Source organism: Myotis brandtii, unplaced genomic scaffold, assembly GCF_000412655.1.
Source record: "Myotis brandtii unplaced genomic scaffold, ASM41265v1 scaffold1043, whole genome shotgun sequence".
Lineage (NCBI taxonomy): Eukaryota > Metazoa > Chordata > Mammalia > Chiroptera > Vespertilionidae > Myotis > Myotis brandtii.
This window is the reverse complement of record NW_005353510.1, coordinates 869,844-891,867: the sequence shown is the minus strand read 5'-3', so window position 1 is coordinate 891,867 and position 22,024 is coordinate 869,844.

The window sequence follows — 22,024 nt, the reverse complement described above, 5'->3', positions numbered from 1 at the left end:
AGGGGCGAGGGTCTCAAGAAAAGCCAGCGTGGACCCGAGGGCGGAGGAGAGCAGGGGGAGGGGCGGGGGAGGGGAGAGGACAGGTTAAGGGAGGGACGGGCGAACGGTAGGATGTTCCCGGGGGGAGAACCGGATGGGATCCGAGAAGTTAAATGGCAAGATGTTCGCCAGAGGCGGGCCTGAGAAGAATGCTCACAGCAGCGGTTCTCAACCTGGGGGTCGAGACCCCTTTGGGGGTCAAAGGACCCTTTCACAGGGGTCGCCTAAGACCATCGGAAAACACATATATAATTACATATCGTTTTGTGATTAATCACTATGCTTTAATTATGTTCAATTTGTAACAATGAAAATACATCCTGCATATCAGATATTTACATTACGATTCATAACAGTAGCAAATTACAGTTATGAAGTAGCAACGAAAATAATTTTGTGGTTGGGGGTCACCACAACATGAGGAACTGTATTAAAGGGTCGAGGCATCAGGAAGGTTGAGAACCACTGGCTTAGAGAATGAAGTGGTGATCGATGGCGGCTTTGGAGCCACCCTTGAATGCACACCCGGCCTCTGCCCGGGACTCGCAGCGTCACCCAGGACCCTGAGCATCAGAGAAGGAACGTCAGCTTTGTTATCTGTAAATCTGGAAGAAGAGCAGCTTCGCCATTTAGATGAGTTAATGCATGAAAATGCCCAGAACAAGGCTTAGCACACAGTAGGCACGCGAAGGTTAGCTGTTAGCGTCACGACCCACCCTCTAAGGGTTGCTAAGGTGGGATGGACAATATTTACATTTTAACATTTTTACATTTTACAACATAAACATATTTACATTTTACAACATAAACAGTTGCTGACACAGCTTCAAAAGAATGGTAGTCGCAGGAGGGGAGATGTAGGGAGGGTGGCAGGGGAGTGAGAAGTGACTGGGAAGGGAAGGGTAATGGGGGGAGCATGGGACCAGTGGGGGGAAAGGGTAACGATGCTCATCTCTCCATTTGCACCCCACCCCTGGCCAGCATTGTGGAAAGGGCACTAGGACAGAAGCTGAAACTTGCAGTTCTCCTGTGCTCTGGACGGAAGTCTACGGGGTCTCCTAGTGTCTGTGGGGGAAAAGCACTCTGCCATTCATCTATTGCTACACAAAGAGGTTTGGAAAAGGAAAAAACTGATAAAGATGTACAAGAATTAGACACATCCTACTGCATGTGGTGGTGGTGGGTAGAGGGCAGACTTTTTGCCAGCCTTCCCTGCCCTCTCAGATTCCCCCGCAGAGCAGGAAGGGAGGGCAAAGGATAGAACTGTGATAAGAGAACAGGAACTGAGGGGGGAGGAAATGCTTCTGCTGGTAATTTTCTGTAACAGAGGACACAGGAAGGACATGGACAGGATACCGCAAAGAAATTTTTCTGATTGAGGCTGAGCCCCAATCACTTCGTGCACGGTGTAGAAAATGGGCAAATATGATTTCTGCAAAAAAAAGTAGACAATCGCTTTAAAAAAAAAAAAAAAACTTCCTTGCTAGGATAAATAGAATTATGTTGATTTAAACTAGATTAAATTTATACTGAAAACATGTTTTTAAGAAAATCTTAACGTGTAGGACCAGTGAATTATTAACTTGCAAATATTTTCCCCAAAAGTGCATCCTAGCCTGGTGGTGTTCAGCATAAGCTAGAGCACTTATTAAAATGGATTAATGTATGTGAAAGCATCAAAGGCTTAGCCTTTCTGTCCCATTCTGCAGCTGGGCAAGGACAAGGTGACAGCTGATGCTTTTTATTTTTTAATTTTTTAAGAAAATTTAACTGCACTCCTCTGATAGGCAAAGAGAGTAGGTAGTCAGAAACACTTAACAAGCATAAATATCTACATTGATTGATAAATAATTTGCTTATTACTTCCCCATCTCTCCCTGCCTTCCAAGATGCGGACTCACTGTCTCTTGACACTTTGACAGATTTTCCAAGCTAAGTTTGGTGAAGACTGATGAATCCTTGAATAGAAGACCCACGTGCTCTCTACTCCCCAATTCATTCCTAGCAGTGTATCAATAGAGTACTTGAAACTGTAATCGGACAATCAATGGGTCCGTGCTGCCTGTCACTACTTGAGCCAATTAAGCAGAGACAGGGTTGAATCCTGTATGAGCGTTTATTCCAATACTGCCGACAGTATGGGAGAGCAGCAGGTCATCCACAGAAATCTGCTCTGCACCCCACCATAAGCAGGCTGCTTATATTGGGTAGAAGGATAGAGATTACATGGGAAGTAGGCAAAAGGTAATGCCAAATGGGCAGTTTACAGGTAATGCAGGCTGGAGATTTGTAAAGGCCTGCGGGTACGTAAAGGGCTGAGTGTCTTCAAAGGGCTGGCAGCTCTGGTTTCTGCAACAAGGTTGTTAATCTTTCCGTGATAACAGGCGGCTCCTAAATGAGGAGGATGGGCCATATTTCCAGGTGAGGTCCCAGGTGCGTGCAACTCCCAGCCAGGTTAGAATGTGCTTTCTTTAATCAGAACAAAACAATCATGGTTAACAGAACATGATTAATATTTCTTACAATTATAGCTGGTCCCAATATACTATTTCTGCTCCTATCAAAACCATCTGCCTGATGATATAATAATTTATATATGGGCCAATCTGGTGGTTAATAAAGAACACCAATGTTAAGTGTAGATACTTTTGAACCAATCTAAATTGGAATCCTGCTTCGTCATGTATTTGCTCTATGATTTTCATTAAGTTGCTTTTCCATTTTATCTATAAAGTGGAAATTAAAATACCACATAATGGGTTGTTCTTCTCTACACAAAGTTGGTTGAACAGTAGGCTCTCATGCGAAAAGCCACAGGTTGCCAATATTGTCAGTGCACCAAGGAACGCGTAAGGCCAATGGACCTTGGGCTGATGATAAGCACCTCGTCAATGGAGCAGGGCTGATGATAAGCACCTCGTCTGTTGAGATAGTGATGTTCCTAACCTGATAATCCTTTTACTGTTTACCCAACTTTACCTTTGATATGCCTGTATGCATTGCTAAAGGGCAAATGTGTATTCAAGTAAATAAATAGTGGACTAGGCCAGAAGTCGGTGTGTCTCTTCAAGAAAGAGGCTCCACCTGGCTCCTAATGCCTTCTAAATTTGTATTTCTTGTATAGCATTTTCATTTATGCATCGGCCCCTCCTTCAGATTCTGAACCCCACGGCAAAGGTCACGGCATCTCAGTAACTGGGTTTGTTACTATTATTGTTCTTCCTCTGAACTTACTGTTTTATTTCTTACCTAAATGGTAAGACAATAACTTCTCAAATTGACCAGCAAGCAAATACTTCAATCTCAGCTGAAAGTTAAGATGGGCACATCATAATTAAACTGCTGAAAGCCAAAGATAAAGAGAAAATCTTAAAAGCAGCTATAGGAAAATAACACATCACAAATATCGAGGAATCACAATCCTAAAGGTCACAGATTCTCCAGCAGCTAGTATGAATGATAGAAAACAGTACAACAACATCTTTAAAGTGCTTTTAAAAGAAAAAGTCAAAATATCCCTGACTGGTGTGGCTCGGTTGGAGCATCATCCTGTACATCAAAAGTTGCAGGTTCAATTCCTCGCCAGGGCACATACCCAGGTTGTGGGTTCGATCCCTGGACAGGGCATGGATGGGAGGCAATTGATGTTTCTCTCTAAAATCGATATTTCTCTATCTCCCTGTTTCCAAAATAAAATTAAAAAGATGTCAAAATAATATATACAACAAAAATATCTTTCAAGGATAATGGTGAAATAAAAACATGTTTAGATGAAGGACAACTAAGAGAAAATGTTGCCAGCAGACACACACTACAAAACATGCTAAAGCAAATTCTGGCTAAAAAGAAATGATACCAAAGGGAACTTGGCCATTTAAGATGAAGATTAAGAACGGTAGCTCTGGCCGGGCGGCTCAGTTGGTTGGAACATTGTCCCATATACCAAACAAGAAAAGGTTGTGGTTTTGATTTCTGGTCAGGGCACATACCTAGATTGTGGGTTGTGTCTGGGAGACAACCAATCCAATCGATGTTCTCTCTCTCTCTCTCTCTCTCTCTCTTTCTCTCCCCATTCCACTTTCTTTTCTCTCTAAGATCAATAAACATCCTAGGGTAAGAAAAAAATTAAATAAAATAAATTTTTAAATAAAAATTTCTGGGTAAATAAAGACTATTTTTCCTCTTAATTTCTTTTTTAATGTTTTCTTTTAAATATATATATTTAAATATGTTTTTATTGATTTCAGAGAGGGAGAGAGAGAGAGAGAGAGAGATGATGATGATGAGAGAGAATCATCGATTGGCTGCCTCCTATACACCCACTACTGGGGACTGAGCCTGCAACGCAGGCATGTGCCCTTGACACATGCTCTATCCACTGAGCCAAATCAGCTAGGGCTCCCTCTTAATTTCTTTAAAATACATATGACTGTTTAAAGCAAAAATCACAACATTTTCTGGTGGACTTCATCATGAAGGCATATACCAGTATATGAAAATTATATGAAAATTAGAACCTAAAGATTGTCAAGAGTTCATTGTAAATGAGACTATATAATTGCTAAGTTTTTATTTTCTGTGAAGTGGTTCAACATGAATTCTAAGCAATCTTACTGTTAGGCATTATTATTACTATTTTAAAGGGGGGGAAATTTCTGAAGCTTTGGAAGTTTAAACAACCCAAAGTCACATGAAGCGGAATAGGGATTAGAATTTAGATCTACTTAACTCTGATGCCCATCCTTTTAATCCCTATGCTGTGGTTCTTCATGAATAATTTATGAAATTCTCACAACAATGAGCTGAATGTTCATTGAGGACTGGCAATAAAATTTCCTTTGCCTTAGTATACTTCTATGAGTGTCTTGGTCAAATTTCTCTTTAGTCTGTAAGTCCCCTAAAACTCACCCTGTAATTAAGGACCCTCCTCCAGCTTTCCAGGAAGCAAATAGGATTGGCAGTTTATGCTAGTGTACTTGAAGTCACTGCAACCTGTGCATTTTTTTTTTCCAAAAAAAGGCTATATTTCACACATTACCATGAGTGGATCAGTGTCTTCCAGGCACTTCTGCAAGGCCGAAAATTAGTGTCGGTCCAGCATCAAGGAATGGCAATGACTTCCTGGGTATGATACAAAAGCACAGGCAGGCAACAAAGGGAAAAGTAGACAAATGATACTATGTCAAACCTAAATACATTTCTGCTGCAAAGGATACAATCACTAGAGTAAAAAGACAATGTATGAAATGGGAGAAAATATTTACAAATCACATATCTGATGGGACTTGTATCCAGAATACATAAGGAACACTTACAATTCAACAACAAAAAAAATCAAATAACCTTATTAGAAAATGGGCAGAGAACTTGAATGGAACTTGTAGCTGATATACAAATGGCAAGCATATGAAAAGATGCTCAACATCACTAATCATTGGGAAAATGCAAATCAAATCATAATGAGATACTGATTCACACCCATTAGTATAGCTACTATCAAAACCCCTCAAATAACAAGTATTGGCAAGGATATGGAGAAATTGAAACTTTGTGCACTGTTGGTAGGATTCTAAAATGGTGCAACCACTATGGAAAACAGTACTGGAAGTTTTGCAAAAAAATTAAAAATGGAACTACCATATGATCAAGCATCCCCCACTTCTGTATGTATATGCAAAAGAATTTAAAGCCAGATCTCAAAAAGATATTTGCACATCTATATTCACAGCAGCACTTTTACAATAGCCAAGAGGTGGAAATAACCCAAATGTGATATATACATATCTATAATAACAAAAGGGTAATATGCTAATTAGACCAGACATCATTCCGGACGAAGCCAGGACCGGAGGGAAGCCCAGATCCTGGGTGCCTGCAGGTGGCCGGAGGGAAGCAAGCCCAGGTCCCGGGTGCTAGAGGGAAGCCGGTGCCAGCAGCTGGGGAAGGAAGGCCTACTCTTGCACGAATTTCGTGCATCGGGCCTCTAGTATTATATATATGTACATAATATATCATATATTATATATATACATAATATATATTCAGTGGAATATTATTTATACTTTAAAAGGAAGGGAATTCTGTCATGTGCTAAAACATGAATTACTCTTGAGGACATTATGCTAAATGAAATAAGTGCATCACAGAAAGACAAATATTGTATGATTCCACTTATATGAGATAACTAAAGTAGTCAAAAGTCAGAAACAAAATGCAGTCTTTTCTCATCATGAGATGGAGGCAAATGTAATGAGTTTGTCATGTAAGTGTAGTTTATGAAAATTCATACCCAAAGATAGACATGTGGCTTTAGTGCATTTTGTAGAATTTGCCAATCTGTACTACCATAGACTAGTGATTATCAACCTTTTTCATCTCATGGCACAAAAACTAATTACTAAAATTCTGTGGCACACCAAAAAATATATTTTCTGCTGATCTGACAAAAGAAATAGGTATAATTTTGCTTCATTCACACCGGAAGGCTGTTATTGTGTTGGCTGTTGTCATTTTTTCTTAAATTTGACAATCTAAGGGAAAAGAGGTCAGTGCCCCTGACTAAATAGTCAGGTATTGCATGTTTTAAAAATTCTGTGGCACACTAACTGAAAATCACTGCCACAGACAGATAATTTTGAAGAAAACCAAGGTAATTAGAATGTTCTTAGGACATTGATGTAATCAAATAAAATATGACTTTATAAGCAAAAAAAAATACTATCGATAATAATAAAAGCATAATATGCTAATTAGACCAGACAGCCGAACGACCTTCCAGACGAAATTGAGGCAGTGGCAGCTGCTGTGGCTGTGAGGGCCGAGCCCCTTGCACAATTTTCATGCATCGGGCCTCTAGTGCAAGTAGTAATTATTATAGTGGCCTCTGTCAATAGCAGATGGTTTATAAAGCTAGAAACTCTTGAGCAGAATCCTGGCTGTAATACTTCCTATGTATGTAAATTTAGAGCTGTTATCTCTGAGCTCCTGTAAAATGTAGCTAGTGTTCCTTCTTCCACCCCATCTTCCTACATTATGTTCACATAACTATACATACACATACACATACACATCAGAATGTGAGATGATACGTGCAAAAGCATCTAATATGGCACTTGACACATTATACATGTTCTACAAGTGGTAGTTCTCTTTAATTCATTAAAGGAATAAAGATACATACAGTAGAGGGCAGACCAAAGGACTGAGCATTGCTGAAATTTTGGCAGTAAATGAAGACCCCAGCATCTAATTTTTTCCTAGTGACCTTGGGCACATGTTAACATCAACAGACTGAATTATCTGAAATACATTTTTAAAAATCTCTGTGTTTGAATCAATCTCATAGTTTCAGGTCATATGATTTCATGATTGTGATTTAATCTAGCAAGTGTCACTTTTACATTGAGTGAGTTAAATTGTCTCCATTTGATCATAGTTCCTAAACTACACATCTGTGGACATGTTGCCTACCTTTTTTGATTCATTAAAATTACTTTCACATTCATGACATTTTCATGACTACTTGATATATTACCTCAGGTATTGGGAAGTAGATAAAAGATTTCTGGCATCTTGGGAAGGATGAATTTGTCCTGGAAGAGATTATATCTTGATGTATTGTTATTGAATCTCCAGGAAAGTGTTGTATGAACTGTCAAGCTTTGGTACCTGTTTTCAGTGTCTAATGTTGGGTATCTAATATATATCGCACTTATATGGTGTGAGTTGCTTATACTTGCAAGGTCATCTACTGCATTTTGCTCTAATTCATGATAACTAAAGTGGGTATAAAAGGCAATCGCCTCTCCTTGACCTTAAATGAAGTTTGTGTTTTGGACTGAAAATTAATAAAAAACATAGCTGCCTTCACCTAGGGTTGCAATAACTTAGAAGCATTCAGAATTGAAGTTAAAATTGAGTCAAAATAACTTGAAGTTTCTTTTTTCTCTCTTGTCATAGCCAGATAATTTTGACACATCTTTGCTAACAACTTTTCTATCCCAATATTAAATTTCTCACACCTCCTTCAAAATTTTGCTCGAATGTCTCTTTCTCGAGTCCTACCTTGAATACCCCATTTAAAATTTCACATGCACGCCTATACTTATATCTCCTTTATTCTCTTCTATTTTTTTCCATATTACTTATCATTTTATGCTTATCATGTATTTTACTTATTTATCCATATATTGTTATTATCCATTGCTTTCAGCTAGGAATTCTTGTAGGTTTTGCCCACTAATGCGTTCTAAGCAGCTAGAAGAGTGCTTGGAACAAAGTGGACATTCAATAAATATATATTTGAATGAATGAATATGTCTCATAGGTGCCTCCAAGAAAATTGCTGACCTGATTTGAGAGTGCTCATGAGAACTAATCACAAGGGGATGTGGTATTTGCTGCCAACAATATTTTGGGTGAGTTAGGACTTCCTGAAAAATATGTTCTCTTGGCAGAACATGTTTGTATTTTTTCCCTTTCCAGGCTATCTGCCCATCACTAGTTTTAGTTGTAAAATGCATGTTTAGTTCTTTGTAATGCTTTCATTTTACTCCCGATTCATAATACCCTTTTAGTGCAAGAAATAACATCTGTGCAAAAACTAACAGCACCCTTTATATCACCCAGAGATCTTCTTTGGATCTCTATGTAATAGAGATCTTCAGACCTTTGTGTCTAAATTTCAAAGCTTGGTTTCTATCACAATGCTGTATTTTTAAATGTTATTCATATACTCTGAAGAACTTAAAGCAAATTGAATAGTACTGGTTTATTTAAAATTAAGAAGTGGAGTTATAGGAAATCTCAAAACAAAACCAGTGACTTAATAGCAAAGCGATTTAATGGCAAAGAAGAAATACCAGGAAACTATGCCTCCTGCCCTGGCATTTCAGGGCTACAGTTTCAAAATATGGAAAATCTACATATGTTTTTCCAGGTCAGCAAGATTTACATAAAAAAACTTGAAGGGGAAAAAGAGATGGATGCAAACAACTTGGAAGGAAGTTGATTGTGAAGTGTTGCTTTCAGGAGGAATTGAACAGGGTCAAATCTATTTTATTAAACCCTTCAAATACAATTTCAGGTTTAATCAGTTCATCCCTTCCTGAAACCAGATTCTCTAGGAATATCCAAACAGGTCTAAACTGATGCAACTGACCTCAAAAGCCTAGTCCCCAAACTAAAAAGAGATCAGGGATTTTGACTTAATAATCTAGGTTTTCTCTAGAATAAAGGAATCACTGGATAACTGCCCTCTTCATCTGCATTTTGTTTTTATATATGTTTACCGAAACTCTACCTTTTCCACAAAAGTTTGAGGTGGCTTATCAAAAAAGATACATGAAATTAAAACAAAAAGATAAAAAATGACAAAAGAAAAAAAGGATAATACAAAAAGAACCTTTAATAGAACATTAAAAATACCATCAATAATAAAAATAAAATTTTTAAAAGTTAAATTTTATTTTTAGAAATAATAAATAAATAAATAGTTCTCTTAAAAAACTTTAGATTTTACAATAAGCCTCCTGGCAGCCTTACCTAAAATTAAACACATAATCACTTATATCATTCCCATTATCAGGAAGTAAAAACCATATGAGTTTTTTTTTGACGAAACAGAAGCTTTGCTCTTTTTTTTTTTTAGCACTGAATTATACAAGAAATTTCTCACTGAAATTTTATAGAAAGGATATAAAGTGATGTAAAATAACATTCTCCTCAGACTTTTTTTAGTAAGTGTTGTAGCTTATTTTATGTGATTGTTTCTTATAATAATTTTAAAAATAAAAATGGATGACATGAGCAGAAACAAATACAAGGTCCTTTGGGAGCATTGAATAGGGATAATTAGCTCAATTTAGGAGCCTAGGAAAGGCTTTTTGGGGGAGATAATATATAAACTGAGATGAGTGAATTAGTGAAGAAAGGAAGGAGAGCATCGCAACAGAGTAAACAGTATGTCAGTGCCTTGCTGTTAAAGTACTTTGATGTTCATATAGTTACTGGAGGCCCGGTGCACAAAATTCGTGCATGGGGCGGGGGTGGTCCCTCAGCCCAGTCTGCAATCCGGGACATCCCTCTCACAATCTGGGACCACTGCCACTGGCTCCTAACCACTCACCTGCCTGCCTGCCTGATCTCCCCTAACTGCCTCTGCCTGCCTGCCTGATGCCCTTAACTGCTCCCCTGCTGGCCTGATTGACCCTAACTGCTCTCCCCTGCCAGCCTGATTGCCCCTAACAGCCTCTGCCTCCCTCTGAGTGCTGGCCTGATCGCCCCTAACTGCCTCTGCCTTAGCCCCCCGCCCCCCCACAGTGGCTTTGTCCAGAAGGATGTCCGGAAGATGTCTGGTCTATCCAGTCTAATTAGCATATTATCCTTTTATTAGTATAGATGAGTGTTAAATTTCTTATTTATATCAATAAACAGCTTCCTCCCTTATATTAGTTGCTTGACATTTAATAAGTTTCAAGAGCAGAAATAAAATACAATGAACTCAATAAAAAGATGATGCAGCCCTGGCCGGGTAGCTCAGTTGGTTGGAGCTTCATCGTGATGCGCCAACGTTGCAAGTTTCATCTCCAGTCAGGGCACATACAGGAGAATAGTGAATGCATTGGTGAGTGGGACGGCAAATCTCTCTCTCTCTCAAATCAATAAATTAAAAAAAAAATCCTTGAAAAATGATGCAAGCTCAAATAAAATTTAAAACATTTATTGAGCAATAGAAAAGATAAATGTAAAAGTGGAGACTGAGAACAATACAATTATATGATCAAATGGGATAAAGGAAATAAAATGGAAAGAAGAACAAGGAAGAAGAATTATTGATATATGCAGCAAAATAATTATACCCAGAGGACTAAGAGATGAAATAGTTAAAATAATAAAACAGGCTGAAATGACATGAATACCACTAACGTATGGCTTTATGTAGAGCTGATGAAGACATAAAAGCCACATGAGTTGAAAGGGCTGACAGCTATAAAAGTCATTAGAGGTTTCAAACAAAAGTAGATACAATGTCTAGAAAATATCACCTACTCTGGTCTTCCCGAGTTTTCCTCAAAGTTTTCTTAGACTAATACCCTCTGACCCAGAGTGATGAGTATTCCCGCACCCTGTTTTATGCCTTAAGCCTCAAGAGCAGCCTTTCTCAACGACTAAAGCGATCAATGCCTGCTTTTCCAAACTCTTTCTTCCAAAACAGTAGAAGTCAGGTCATTTCCCTCACTTCCTGCTCACTCACAAACAGTATCCCACACCGTGAGAGACTGTGCTCCTGCAACCTCTTTAGTCTGACCGCTTCAGTCAAAGCAAACAAACCTCTGGTGCTGATCTTAATCAGAAATCAGTGAAATGGTAGGCTTTTAGTAACTATAACGTGCAACATATTTTTTCATTGCAAATACACAAACATCAGTGTATGCATTTTGTAGAAATAAATATTTTTCTAAAGGCCAGCCAGAATGCACTCTTAGGTTAAATTACATAGGACAGCATTTGCCTCACCACACGATAGGCTATCAGTTTGGGTTATGTGGGAAAGGTCAAATAAATTTAGGAAATTCCAGTTTTAAAAATAAGAGCATTGTTTTCTGGAGAAAAATTTCTCTTATATATCTCTAAGAATGTATTCTAGAAAAATACATTCTTAGAGATATATAAGAGATATATAAAATATATACTTTTTGGCAATGAAAATCCTTTGTATGATTGTGTTGCAAAGCCTCTAACTAGTAGTTCATGAAATACACTTTGGGAAGCACAGTTTAAGAGAAAGAAATATATATACACAGAGAGATGGGAAATCTAGCTCTCTAACAAAATCTCTACAACCTTCGAATCCAACTGTGTTACTAAAGGACCGGTAGGAAATATTCATCAAGTAGTCTCTGACTTCATATTGCAATGGGAAGAGAAGCATCCTATCTTTGGGAAAATGATGATAGATTTAGAGGAATTTATTTTTTTAAATCTTGACTTTCTGAATGCAGCACCACATATTTTAACTCTGAAACTTAAAATAGTTTGAATGTACTTCTCTGAGGTGAAATATATCTTGATATGCAGTGACTTTTTAAAAATAAAAGCAAATAAGTATACATATGTAACATTTTGTCTGTTTAATAACTCACATCAAGGGTTGGTTAACTTGGAGAACCAAATTTTTACCCATTTTTTTTTGAGTTACCAGTTTTTCTCTATGTCATAAGAGAGCTTATGTCACTGCACAAGTGCAAATAACTTCTTCAAGAAAGAACAGCTATAAAACATGGCAATATTTCATGTTCCAACTGAGACATCTGTGCACACAATTGACATTCAGAACTCCCTGATACCATTATTTTATCAGCCTTTGCATATTTAGCTTTCAAATCGTATAAAAGAAGTGAAACTTTTTTTCCCAAATATTATCCACCAGCTTTGAAATGCTAAAGGGAAAGCCTTTGAAATGAGTTTTGGAGAAAATTTTGAATAATCCACCTCATCATAGACATGTAACTGAAATAAATTCACTCAGTCATTGCCCTTTACCAGCTGTGTTTCTTCTTATAACCTTTAATTTTAATATTTGCAACTGTATTATAGTGTAGCTATAGTGACTTCTCTGTGAATAGACTTTCTGGATTAGGTAAGGGATGGAGAATTTTTTTCCATAATAAAGCAGTTATCTGGATTGAATTGTCAAAATCTAATCCTCACAACACTCTTATTTAGGTTTTGTGAAATTAACAAAGACATCTTTAACATACTCAGAGCAGGATTAAAACATCCTTCAAACCTTCTGATCACTCCAAAGATTTACAAAAATTCCTGGCTAACTTTATCCAAAAGACCAGATGTAGAATAAGCTTCAGTTTTTTTTCTGTAAGTGTTGAAAGGCAGAATTATACAAATGGAGACATACATTATATATAAATGAGGTTTATATATCTATCTCTCTATATTTAACTTTTTCTTCAGTGCTTTGAAAAGTGACATGTTATTTTCAAGTTAGTATATGAATAAGTAATGAAGAAAAACTACTTTGAAGATTATTTATGTTATATTCATTCATACTAAAGATAAGCTTCCTTAATATTTTTAAATATTTTCTCAGAAATAAATGTTAAGTTCAAGCTTATTTTTCAAAATGCATAATTTCTATGCCATTCTATCCTTACCCCCCACTAGTTCCCTACGCAAATTAAAGTCTTTACTTCATTTTCTTAATGTTTAATAGAGTAGATGTCCTCTGATATGATGTGAGTAGAAGTGGTAGTTGGTCAGTTCATTAAGAAAGAAAATAAAACTGGATTAAACAGAATCATATATATGTATACATACACTATATACATACAAATATGCATAAATTAAATGTTTTGACTTAAAACATAAAATTTAAACATTTTAATGTATAGCTTGCAAAGTGCCTTTGTTCATTAATCTTTTAATGTTGGGCTTTCTTTGTGATATGGTTTTGCTAATAGGAGGTCTCTGAAGTCTTTCTTGCATGAATTACATACATAATGCATCTTCTATGATTTCAAATTCTGATTTCATTAAAGAGTTTTTGCATAGCAAAGGTAACCACCAACAAAATGAAAAGACAACCCGCTGAATGGGAGAACATATTTGCCAATGATACATCTGATAAGAGGTTAATATCCAAAATTTATAAAGAACTTACACAACTCAATACCAAAAAACTCCCAAACAATCCAATTAAAAAATGGGTAAGCCCTACTGGGTTTAATTTCTGTCAAGGGCACATACCTCAGTTGCAGGCTCCTCCCAACCTGGGGCCCTGGTCAGGGCTTGTGCAGGAGGCAACCAATCAATGTGTTTCTCTCACATCGATGTTTCTCTCTGTCTTTCCCTCTCTTCCACTCTCTCTAAAAATCAATGAAAAAATGTCCTCGGTGAGGATTAAAAGAAAAAGATGGATAAAAGACCTGAATAGACACTTCTACAAAGAGGACATACAGATGGCCAATAGACATGTGAAAAGATGGTCAACATCACTAATCATCAGAGAAATGTAAATTAAAACCATAATGAGATACCACCTCACACCTGTCAGAATGGCTATCATCAATAAATCAACAAACAACAAGTGTTGGTGAGGATGTGGAGAAAAGGGAACCCTTGTGCACTGTTGGTGGGAAGGCAGCCACTCTAGAAAGCAGTATGGAGTTACTTTAAAAAATTAAAAATGGAACTGCCTTATGGCCCCGTGATCCACTTCTGAGAATTTATCCAAAGAAACTGGAAACAATAATTAAAAAGAATATATAGCCCTGACTGGTTTGGCTCAGTGGATAGAGCATTGGCCTGCGGACTGAAAGGTCCCAGGTTCGATTCCGGTCAAGGACATGTACCTTGGCTGCGGGTACATCCCCAGTGGGAGGTGTACCTGCAGGAGGCAGCTGATTGATGTTTCTCTCTCATTGATGTTTCTAACTCTCTATCCCTCTCCCTTCCTCTCTGTAAAACATCAATAAAATATATATATTTTTTAAAAAAAGAATATATATACCCCTGTGTTCATGGCATCATTATTTACAATAGCCAAGATTTGGAAGCAACCCAAGTGTCCATCAGTAGATGAGTTGATAAGAAGCTGTGGTACATTTACACAATGGAATACTACCCGGCTGTAAAAAGGAAGAAAATTTCACCCTTTGCGGCAGCATGTTTGGACCTGGAGAACATTATGCTAAGTGAAATAAGCCGGTCAGAGAAGACAAGTATCATATGATTTCACTCATATGTGGAATCTAATGAACAAACTGAACTATCAAGAATAATAAAGACAGACTCATAGATAGAGAGCAGGTAGACAGCTCTGGGGAGAGGGATTGAGCAAAAAAGACAAAAAAGAGAAAGAACTCATGGACATGGACAACAGCATGGTCATTGCAGCATGGAAGAGGGTGGGTGGAGGTGGAAAAGGACATAGAGGGGATAAATGGTGATGGAAATAAATGAACAAATAAATAAATAAAGTAAAAGAGAAAACAAATGGAACTACTCTACAGTTGTTTTCCTTGTAGTAAGATTTTAAATGATCCTAATTGCTTTAATGTTATCAACCTATTCAGGTTCTCTATTTTTTTCTTGGATCAGGTTTGGTGAGTTTTATTTTGTGCTCATTTATCCATTCCCTTTAAATTTTCAAATTTATTGCATAACATCCTATTATCTGTTTAATACTTTTAGTAGTAACAGTTATGTTTCTTTTTAATCCCTAATAATGTTGTTTTTCTTCTCTTTTTCTTTTCATCAGTCTCTCCAGTAGTTTTATTAATGTCTTTAAGTAATCAACTTTTGTCTTTGTAATCCTCTTGATTATATGTTTATATTTGCTCTTATTTTTTTTCTTTACCTTTTCTATGTTTATTATTTAATCCTACTTTCTTTAGATTTATTCTGCATTCTTTTTCTAAATCCTCAAGTTAGATTTTTAAATTTCATTCTGCGCCTTTTTTTGTGTGTTTTTGGTAATAAAAATCAACCAAGGGAATAAATTTATCTCCAAGAACTCCTTAAGCAACATACATATTCTATTATTGCTTAATCATAAGTATTTTGTATATTTTGTTATGGTTTTTTAAGTGACCCAAGAGTTGTTTAGATGAGTTCTTTTTCAAAAAATTTTAATTGATTTTAGAGAGAGAGGAAGGGAGAGGGAATGAGATGGAGAAACATCAATGAGAGCGAGAAACATGGATCACCGCCTCCTTCATGCCCCCTACTGGGGTTTGAGCCCTCAATCCGGGAATGTACTCTGACTGGGAAGCAAACCAGCGACTCTAGGTGGTTAAATGGGACAACACTCAACCAACTGAGCCACACTGGCCAAGGCTAGATGAGTTTTGTTTTGTTTTAAAATTTCAAGTAAATGGAGTTTTCCAAGTTACTTTTTAAATCTATTTCTAACAAGGGAATTGTGAGTGGTGAATGTGGTCAGTATAATACTGATCTTTTGAAATTTAACAAAGCTCTTTTATGGCATATAATGGGTCAATTTTTATGAATATGCTTAACAGGAATGTTTATTCTCCGTTCACGATGGACCATCTTCAGTTCATGCTGATATATCTAAGCTTGTCTTATTTCTTTAAATATTTTTAAGTTAGCTATTTTAGATGTGTGTTATTTCCAGTGTCTGAAGCTTTTGTGGGTCTTCTGTTGTCTGTTGTTTATGCTGCTTCTCACTCATGATGCTTTGTTTACTTAGGTGTCATTTAATGTAGCTTATTTTTCATATTTCTAGTAATCTATTACAGGTATGAAAAAAGACATTTAAAAATATAAAAATATAACATGTAGTCTTCATTCAGCTTAGGAAATAACATAATTTAAATCCTTTCTGTCCACCTTCACATTTCTCTATATTCCCCCAAAGATAATCAACATCTTGAGCTTATGTTTAGAATTCCTATGCATGTCTTTATACTTTTATTTACCAACATTTCCAAACACCTGCTCCCTTGTCATCCTCTACTTTCGAGGCCATAACTCTAAGTACTTGACACCTCCCCTTCTTGAAGATCTGGAAGGCCACAGACACAGTCACGGCCAAAGAAGTATAGTTATGTCTCTGGTAGGGTGACCTTTCCCACATGAAAAGGTAAAGATTTGCTATGGACAACATGTTTTTGCCCTTCATAATATTTTCTTTCCATTTTTTCAACTAGGAACATAGACACGAGGCTCAGATAACTATCTTGTTACAGAGGTGACAAGTATGAAGAAGAGGTCTATGCTTCTTCATGGCAGAAATGAAAGATGGAAATAGTCTGGGAACCTGATAGCATTGCTGGACTTCCGCACTAGTTAGGACTGCCTGCCTCGGACCCCTTTTTACATGAGACAAATACTGCATTTGATGTCATCTCAGATACGATTGATTGTAAGACACATCATTACTCTACATACCATTAAGAAGGAAAAGAAAATGCTGACAATTATACAATAGTATACTGCTTTCTTTTCACATCCTTTATAGATGACGGTCTAATTTTAAGATAAGAAATTTGAAAAAGCATGTGTTTCTAAGAGTCAATGAAATATATATAAAAAACCCCACCTTTTTAAAAACTACCTTTAGGTTGAGTCCTGGCTGGGTGGCTCAGTTGGTTGGAGCATCGTCCTGTACACCAACAGGTTGTGGGATTGATTCCCAGTCGGGTCACGTACCTAGGTTGTGGGTTCGATCCCAGTTAGGCATACGGGAGGCAACCCATCGATGTTTCTCTCTCCCCCCCTTCCTCTTTCTCTAAAATCAATAAGCAGCCCAGCCGGCGTGGCTCAGTGGTTGAGTTTGACCTATGAACCAGGAGGTCAGGAGGTCACGGTTCAATTCCTGGTCAGGGCACATGCCTGGGTTGCAGACTCGATCCCCAGTGCAGGAGGCAGCCAATCAGTGATTCTTTCTCATCATTGATGTTTCTATCTCTCTCCCTCTCCCTTCCTCTCTGAAATCAATAAAAAATATATTAAAAAATAAAATCAATAAGCATATCCTCGAGTGAGGATGAAAAAAAAAAAGGAACCATCATTAGTTGAGGTTTTAAACACTTGCAGCTAAACAGGTTCATCATAGATACCATTCTATAATAAATAGACACAGTTAGACAGAAATCAATGCATCTGAAAGTAGAGAGGGAAGAAAATCAGGCTTTGCTAAGAAAGCTGCTTTTTGCTCTACGTCAGCAATCTAGATGGCTGAGTCCAGAAATCTGCCAGCATGTCGTGTCCAACCTGGGACTTTTTATTGCCGGGCTTATTTCTTGCCCTTTTCTGATCTGGTCTGTAATGCTCCAGGCTGTTTCCAGCCTCCTGGGTGAGCTGAGGTCCAGCTGAGTTCAGCCAATGAGATGCATTGCCTGGAGAGTGGGAGAAGACAGGAGGAGTGCATTGTATTCATTCTCCTCTTTCTCTGTCCTTCGTGGCATCTCCATTAGCAACTCAGACTCCTCACTGGATTTGGCTCCTGCCAGACAGACCAGCCAATGGTGTAGCATCTGACCGCTTGTCTTTTGGTCCTTTCCTCCTGGGGGGAGTGGTGCCTTCCTGCTTTTGCTCATCTCAGGATGGCCTCACCAACCCCTACTGGGCCTCTCCGCTTGCTCATCTCCCGTGTGACCAATTCCTTCCATTAAAGTCTCTCTGACACTTGGACTACTTGAAGTGATTTTTGTTTCCCTGACTAGAAATCAGTGATACTTTTGAAAAGTTGAATTTTCAGTTGTAAACTAAAGATATTGCATACTACGTCAAACAGATGGGAAGCATAGCAGGAGGTCTGATTGGGACTTGAGAAAAGTCTGATTCCCTGGGCTTTTCCCCAACATCTGCATCGGTTCTCAACCTGTGGGTCGTGACCCCTTTGGCGGTCGATCGACCCTTTCACAGGGATCGCCTAAGACCATCCTGCATATCAGATATTTAGATTACGATTCATAACAGTAGCAACATTACAGTTATGAAGTAGCAACGAAAATAATTTTATGGTTGGGTCACAACATGAGGAACTATATTTAAAGGGCCAGAAGGTTGAGAACCACCGAAATGTAATATACTCCCCAGGGAAGGGGTGATTATTTCCACTGTAAAATGCAGCTGGCATGCATCCTGAGAAAAGAGGGGAGTTTTAAAAAATATATATATGTTTTTATTGATTTTAGAGAGAGAGGAAGGGAGGGGAACGAGTAAGAGAAACACTGATGAGAGAGAAAGACAGAGAGGGGATTGAGCCCACAACCCGTGTATATGCCCTGACCAGGAATCAAACCAGCAACCTTTTGGTACATGGGACGGAACTTCAACCAACTGAGCCACACTGGCCAGGGCGAGAGGGGAGTTTTTTTTTGTTGTTGTTGTTGTTTTAATCCTCACCTGAGGAAATTTTTCCATTGATTTTAGAGAGAGTGGAAGAGAGAGGGAAAGACAGAGAGAGAAATCAATGTGAGAGAAACTCATCCATTGGCTGCCTCCTGCATGCGCCCTGACCGGGGCTGGGCTGGGGAGGAGCCTGCAACTGAGGTATGTGCCCTTGACCAGAATCGAATCCGCGACCCTTCGGTCCGCAGGCCAACGCTCTATCCACTGAGCCAAACCGCAAGAGCTAGAGGGCAGGTTTTAATGCTCCTTCCCCAGGCCATTGGCTTGAATAGTCTTGATTCCTCTTGTTCAGAAGGATGTAATCTACACGTTAGTAGCTCTTCCAAATGGAACTTTCTATTACTATTATCCTGTTCCCTCTCCACTTGGATACATTAGGAGTGTATAAATGTCTTTGGGGCTTGGATTACTGGTTCATCTTGACCTGGCAAAAAGAGTTTACTTCACCTAGGTGGGTTGGACTAGGAGGTGGATATAGTAAGTAAATGAGATTTGGATTGCCTCCTTATAGGGAGGAGGTGAGTATGACAGTGAGGTTCTGAAATTGAAAATATGGGAAAAACAGTATGTGTGGAAATAGAGCAGCCAGAAAAGGATAGTAGACATTTGTGGTCTTTTTCCCTGACTCACTCCCTCCCTCCCTCCCTTCCTTCCTTCCTTCCTTCCTTCACAATCCTCTCTCTCTCTCTCTCTCTCTCTCTCTCTCTCTCTCTCTCCCTCCCTCCTTCCCTTTCTTTCTGATAATAGCAATTTGATTTTTCTTTGAGAAATCACCTTTTTTCCTCTCTTAGCCCATATGGTTTGATGGTGTTAACACTGTCTCTACCTCTAGAGACAGGCATTTGACTCAGGCCTGGGCAATCCAAACATTGCACCTTCCTGACCAAAATGATTGTCCAGGATGGGCACATGCCCTAATCAAAGCCTGTGAAATGCGAAGTTGTAACTTTTGGAAGGGAAGCATTCACTATTGTTCATGCTGGACTTGAAGTTGGGAGGATGTCAGTCTGGCGCTTCTAGCAACCATCTCACCACCGTGAGAGACGGGCCTGCCTGAGAATGCCGCCAACACACCTGGAGGCAAAGGTGAGAGACAGAAAAGAACCAGTTCTTGATGACTTTGTGGACCTGCTCGATTCAGCTGTGCCAAAACCCAGAACTAGCTCCTAAACTTTTGAGCTATGTTAACAAGTAAATTCCTTTCTTTAAGCCTGTTTGGGATGTTTTCTTCCTTCCTTCTTTCTCCCTCCCTCCTTTTCTTCCTTTTTCTGAAAGCACCCTATGAAAGCTTCTATATACAGAATATCCCCCCAAAATATATGCACACTTAACAGCTGATAGCTCAATTGATGTTTCTTACTTTTCAGATGTAATCCATTGGAATTAATAATTATTCAAAGTGTGTATACTTTATATAAAAAAATCAATATATTTATGCACAACTTGGAACTAAAGATGAATTAAATTTGGTAAAAAGAAAATTTAAAATACTATTTATACAAACAAATGAAAGCCCCCTCTTAATATTACTGCATTCAGATCAGGGACAACAGCATTTGGTTTTTAAGATCTATGGTCTCCCTGCCAGCATGGCTCAGTGGTTGAATGTGGACCTATGAACAAGGAGGTCAGGGTTCAATTCCCGGTCAGGGTACATCCTCAGGTTGTGGGCTCCATCCCCAGTGTGGGGCATGCAAGAGGCAGCCAGTCAATGATTCTCTCTCATCATTGATGTTTCTCTCTTTCTCCCTCTCCTTTCCTCTCTAAAATCAATAAAAACACTTATTAAAAATAAAAATCTATGGTCAATATGTTTCCTTAATTCTTATGATATAATGTTTTAATCATGTTATTGTTGCCAATGAGGTTGATATTAGGGCACTACCGTACTTTTCCTATTATAAGAATTTAGGAAGCATATTTAAAAGATGTTACATTATTCTTTAAAACTCATAAAAAACTTGTTAATGTATAACCAATGGAATGCACTACTGAAAGTAAGTTTTCTCCTCCCATGTAGGCAAATATTTTCTTTATGAAATTCTATATTACAGGGAAATGACCATTTAATATCACATTCAAGCTTGCCTTTCAGGACTTGACTTGTATTCAGTCAGTGGGCACCTAAATTGGCATTGCCCTTCTGTTTGTTTAAGTGACTTCTGGCCTATTTATGATGAAATCTCATTTTCATAGAATTTCATTTTTATGGCGATGGCTGCCTTGTAAAATAAAATTGACTGCCAGTAAGAAATTTTTTAAAAGGTTAAGTGAATTTTTTATTTAAAAAAATGATACTATTGAGTCTTTTTTTGGTTAATTTTTCACTTAGTTTTGGGGAAAAAAATCAATTGCAAAGTTTTAGAGTTGGAGAGAAACGGTGATCTATTTCCACCTCACAACCTCATTTTTTGGGTGAGGAAATGCAGCTACAGAGATATAAAATGGAAGTAGTGGAGAAAACATTTAAGAATTTGAACTGCCTTTGGCAACCACAGAATGGGTAGAAACTGAGCTGTTCTTTTTTTGTTGTTTTTGCACTTAACTTTTATTTTCTCATTCCCTTTCTCGGATCTACTTCCATGGGTAGGAGGTGGGATTCATGGATCATTTTAGAATTATATATTTCTTTCTAATAATATGAATTTATTGATGTCGATTTTGTTTACTATCTAACTTTCCAGAATCATTGGAGAGTGACTATATAAAATGTCAATTCTTATTATTGCTCCATTAACAATGCTAATAAGAAGGATAATGTCACACATCCTTTTGGCAGAGGGGAGAGGGACAATGGAATTCTGGCAATGTATTTCAACAGTAGAGCAAGAAAATTTGGTTAGAATAGTTCCTTTGCCTCCTACAAATCCCATCTTTCTTCAACCTCTTTAACTCTCAAGAACTATGCACAGTGAGGCTATGTCTACCTGGCCCTGTGTTCACTCAGCTACACAGCAGGCCATGCAAAGGCCCACACCTTGCCTGAGAGTTAGGCAGTTTTTCTTCAGTACTTACTAGTTGCATGGCCTGCAGAATAGTAATAGGTGTATATATATAGGATCTTAATGAACTAAAGAACAGTAAA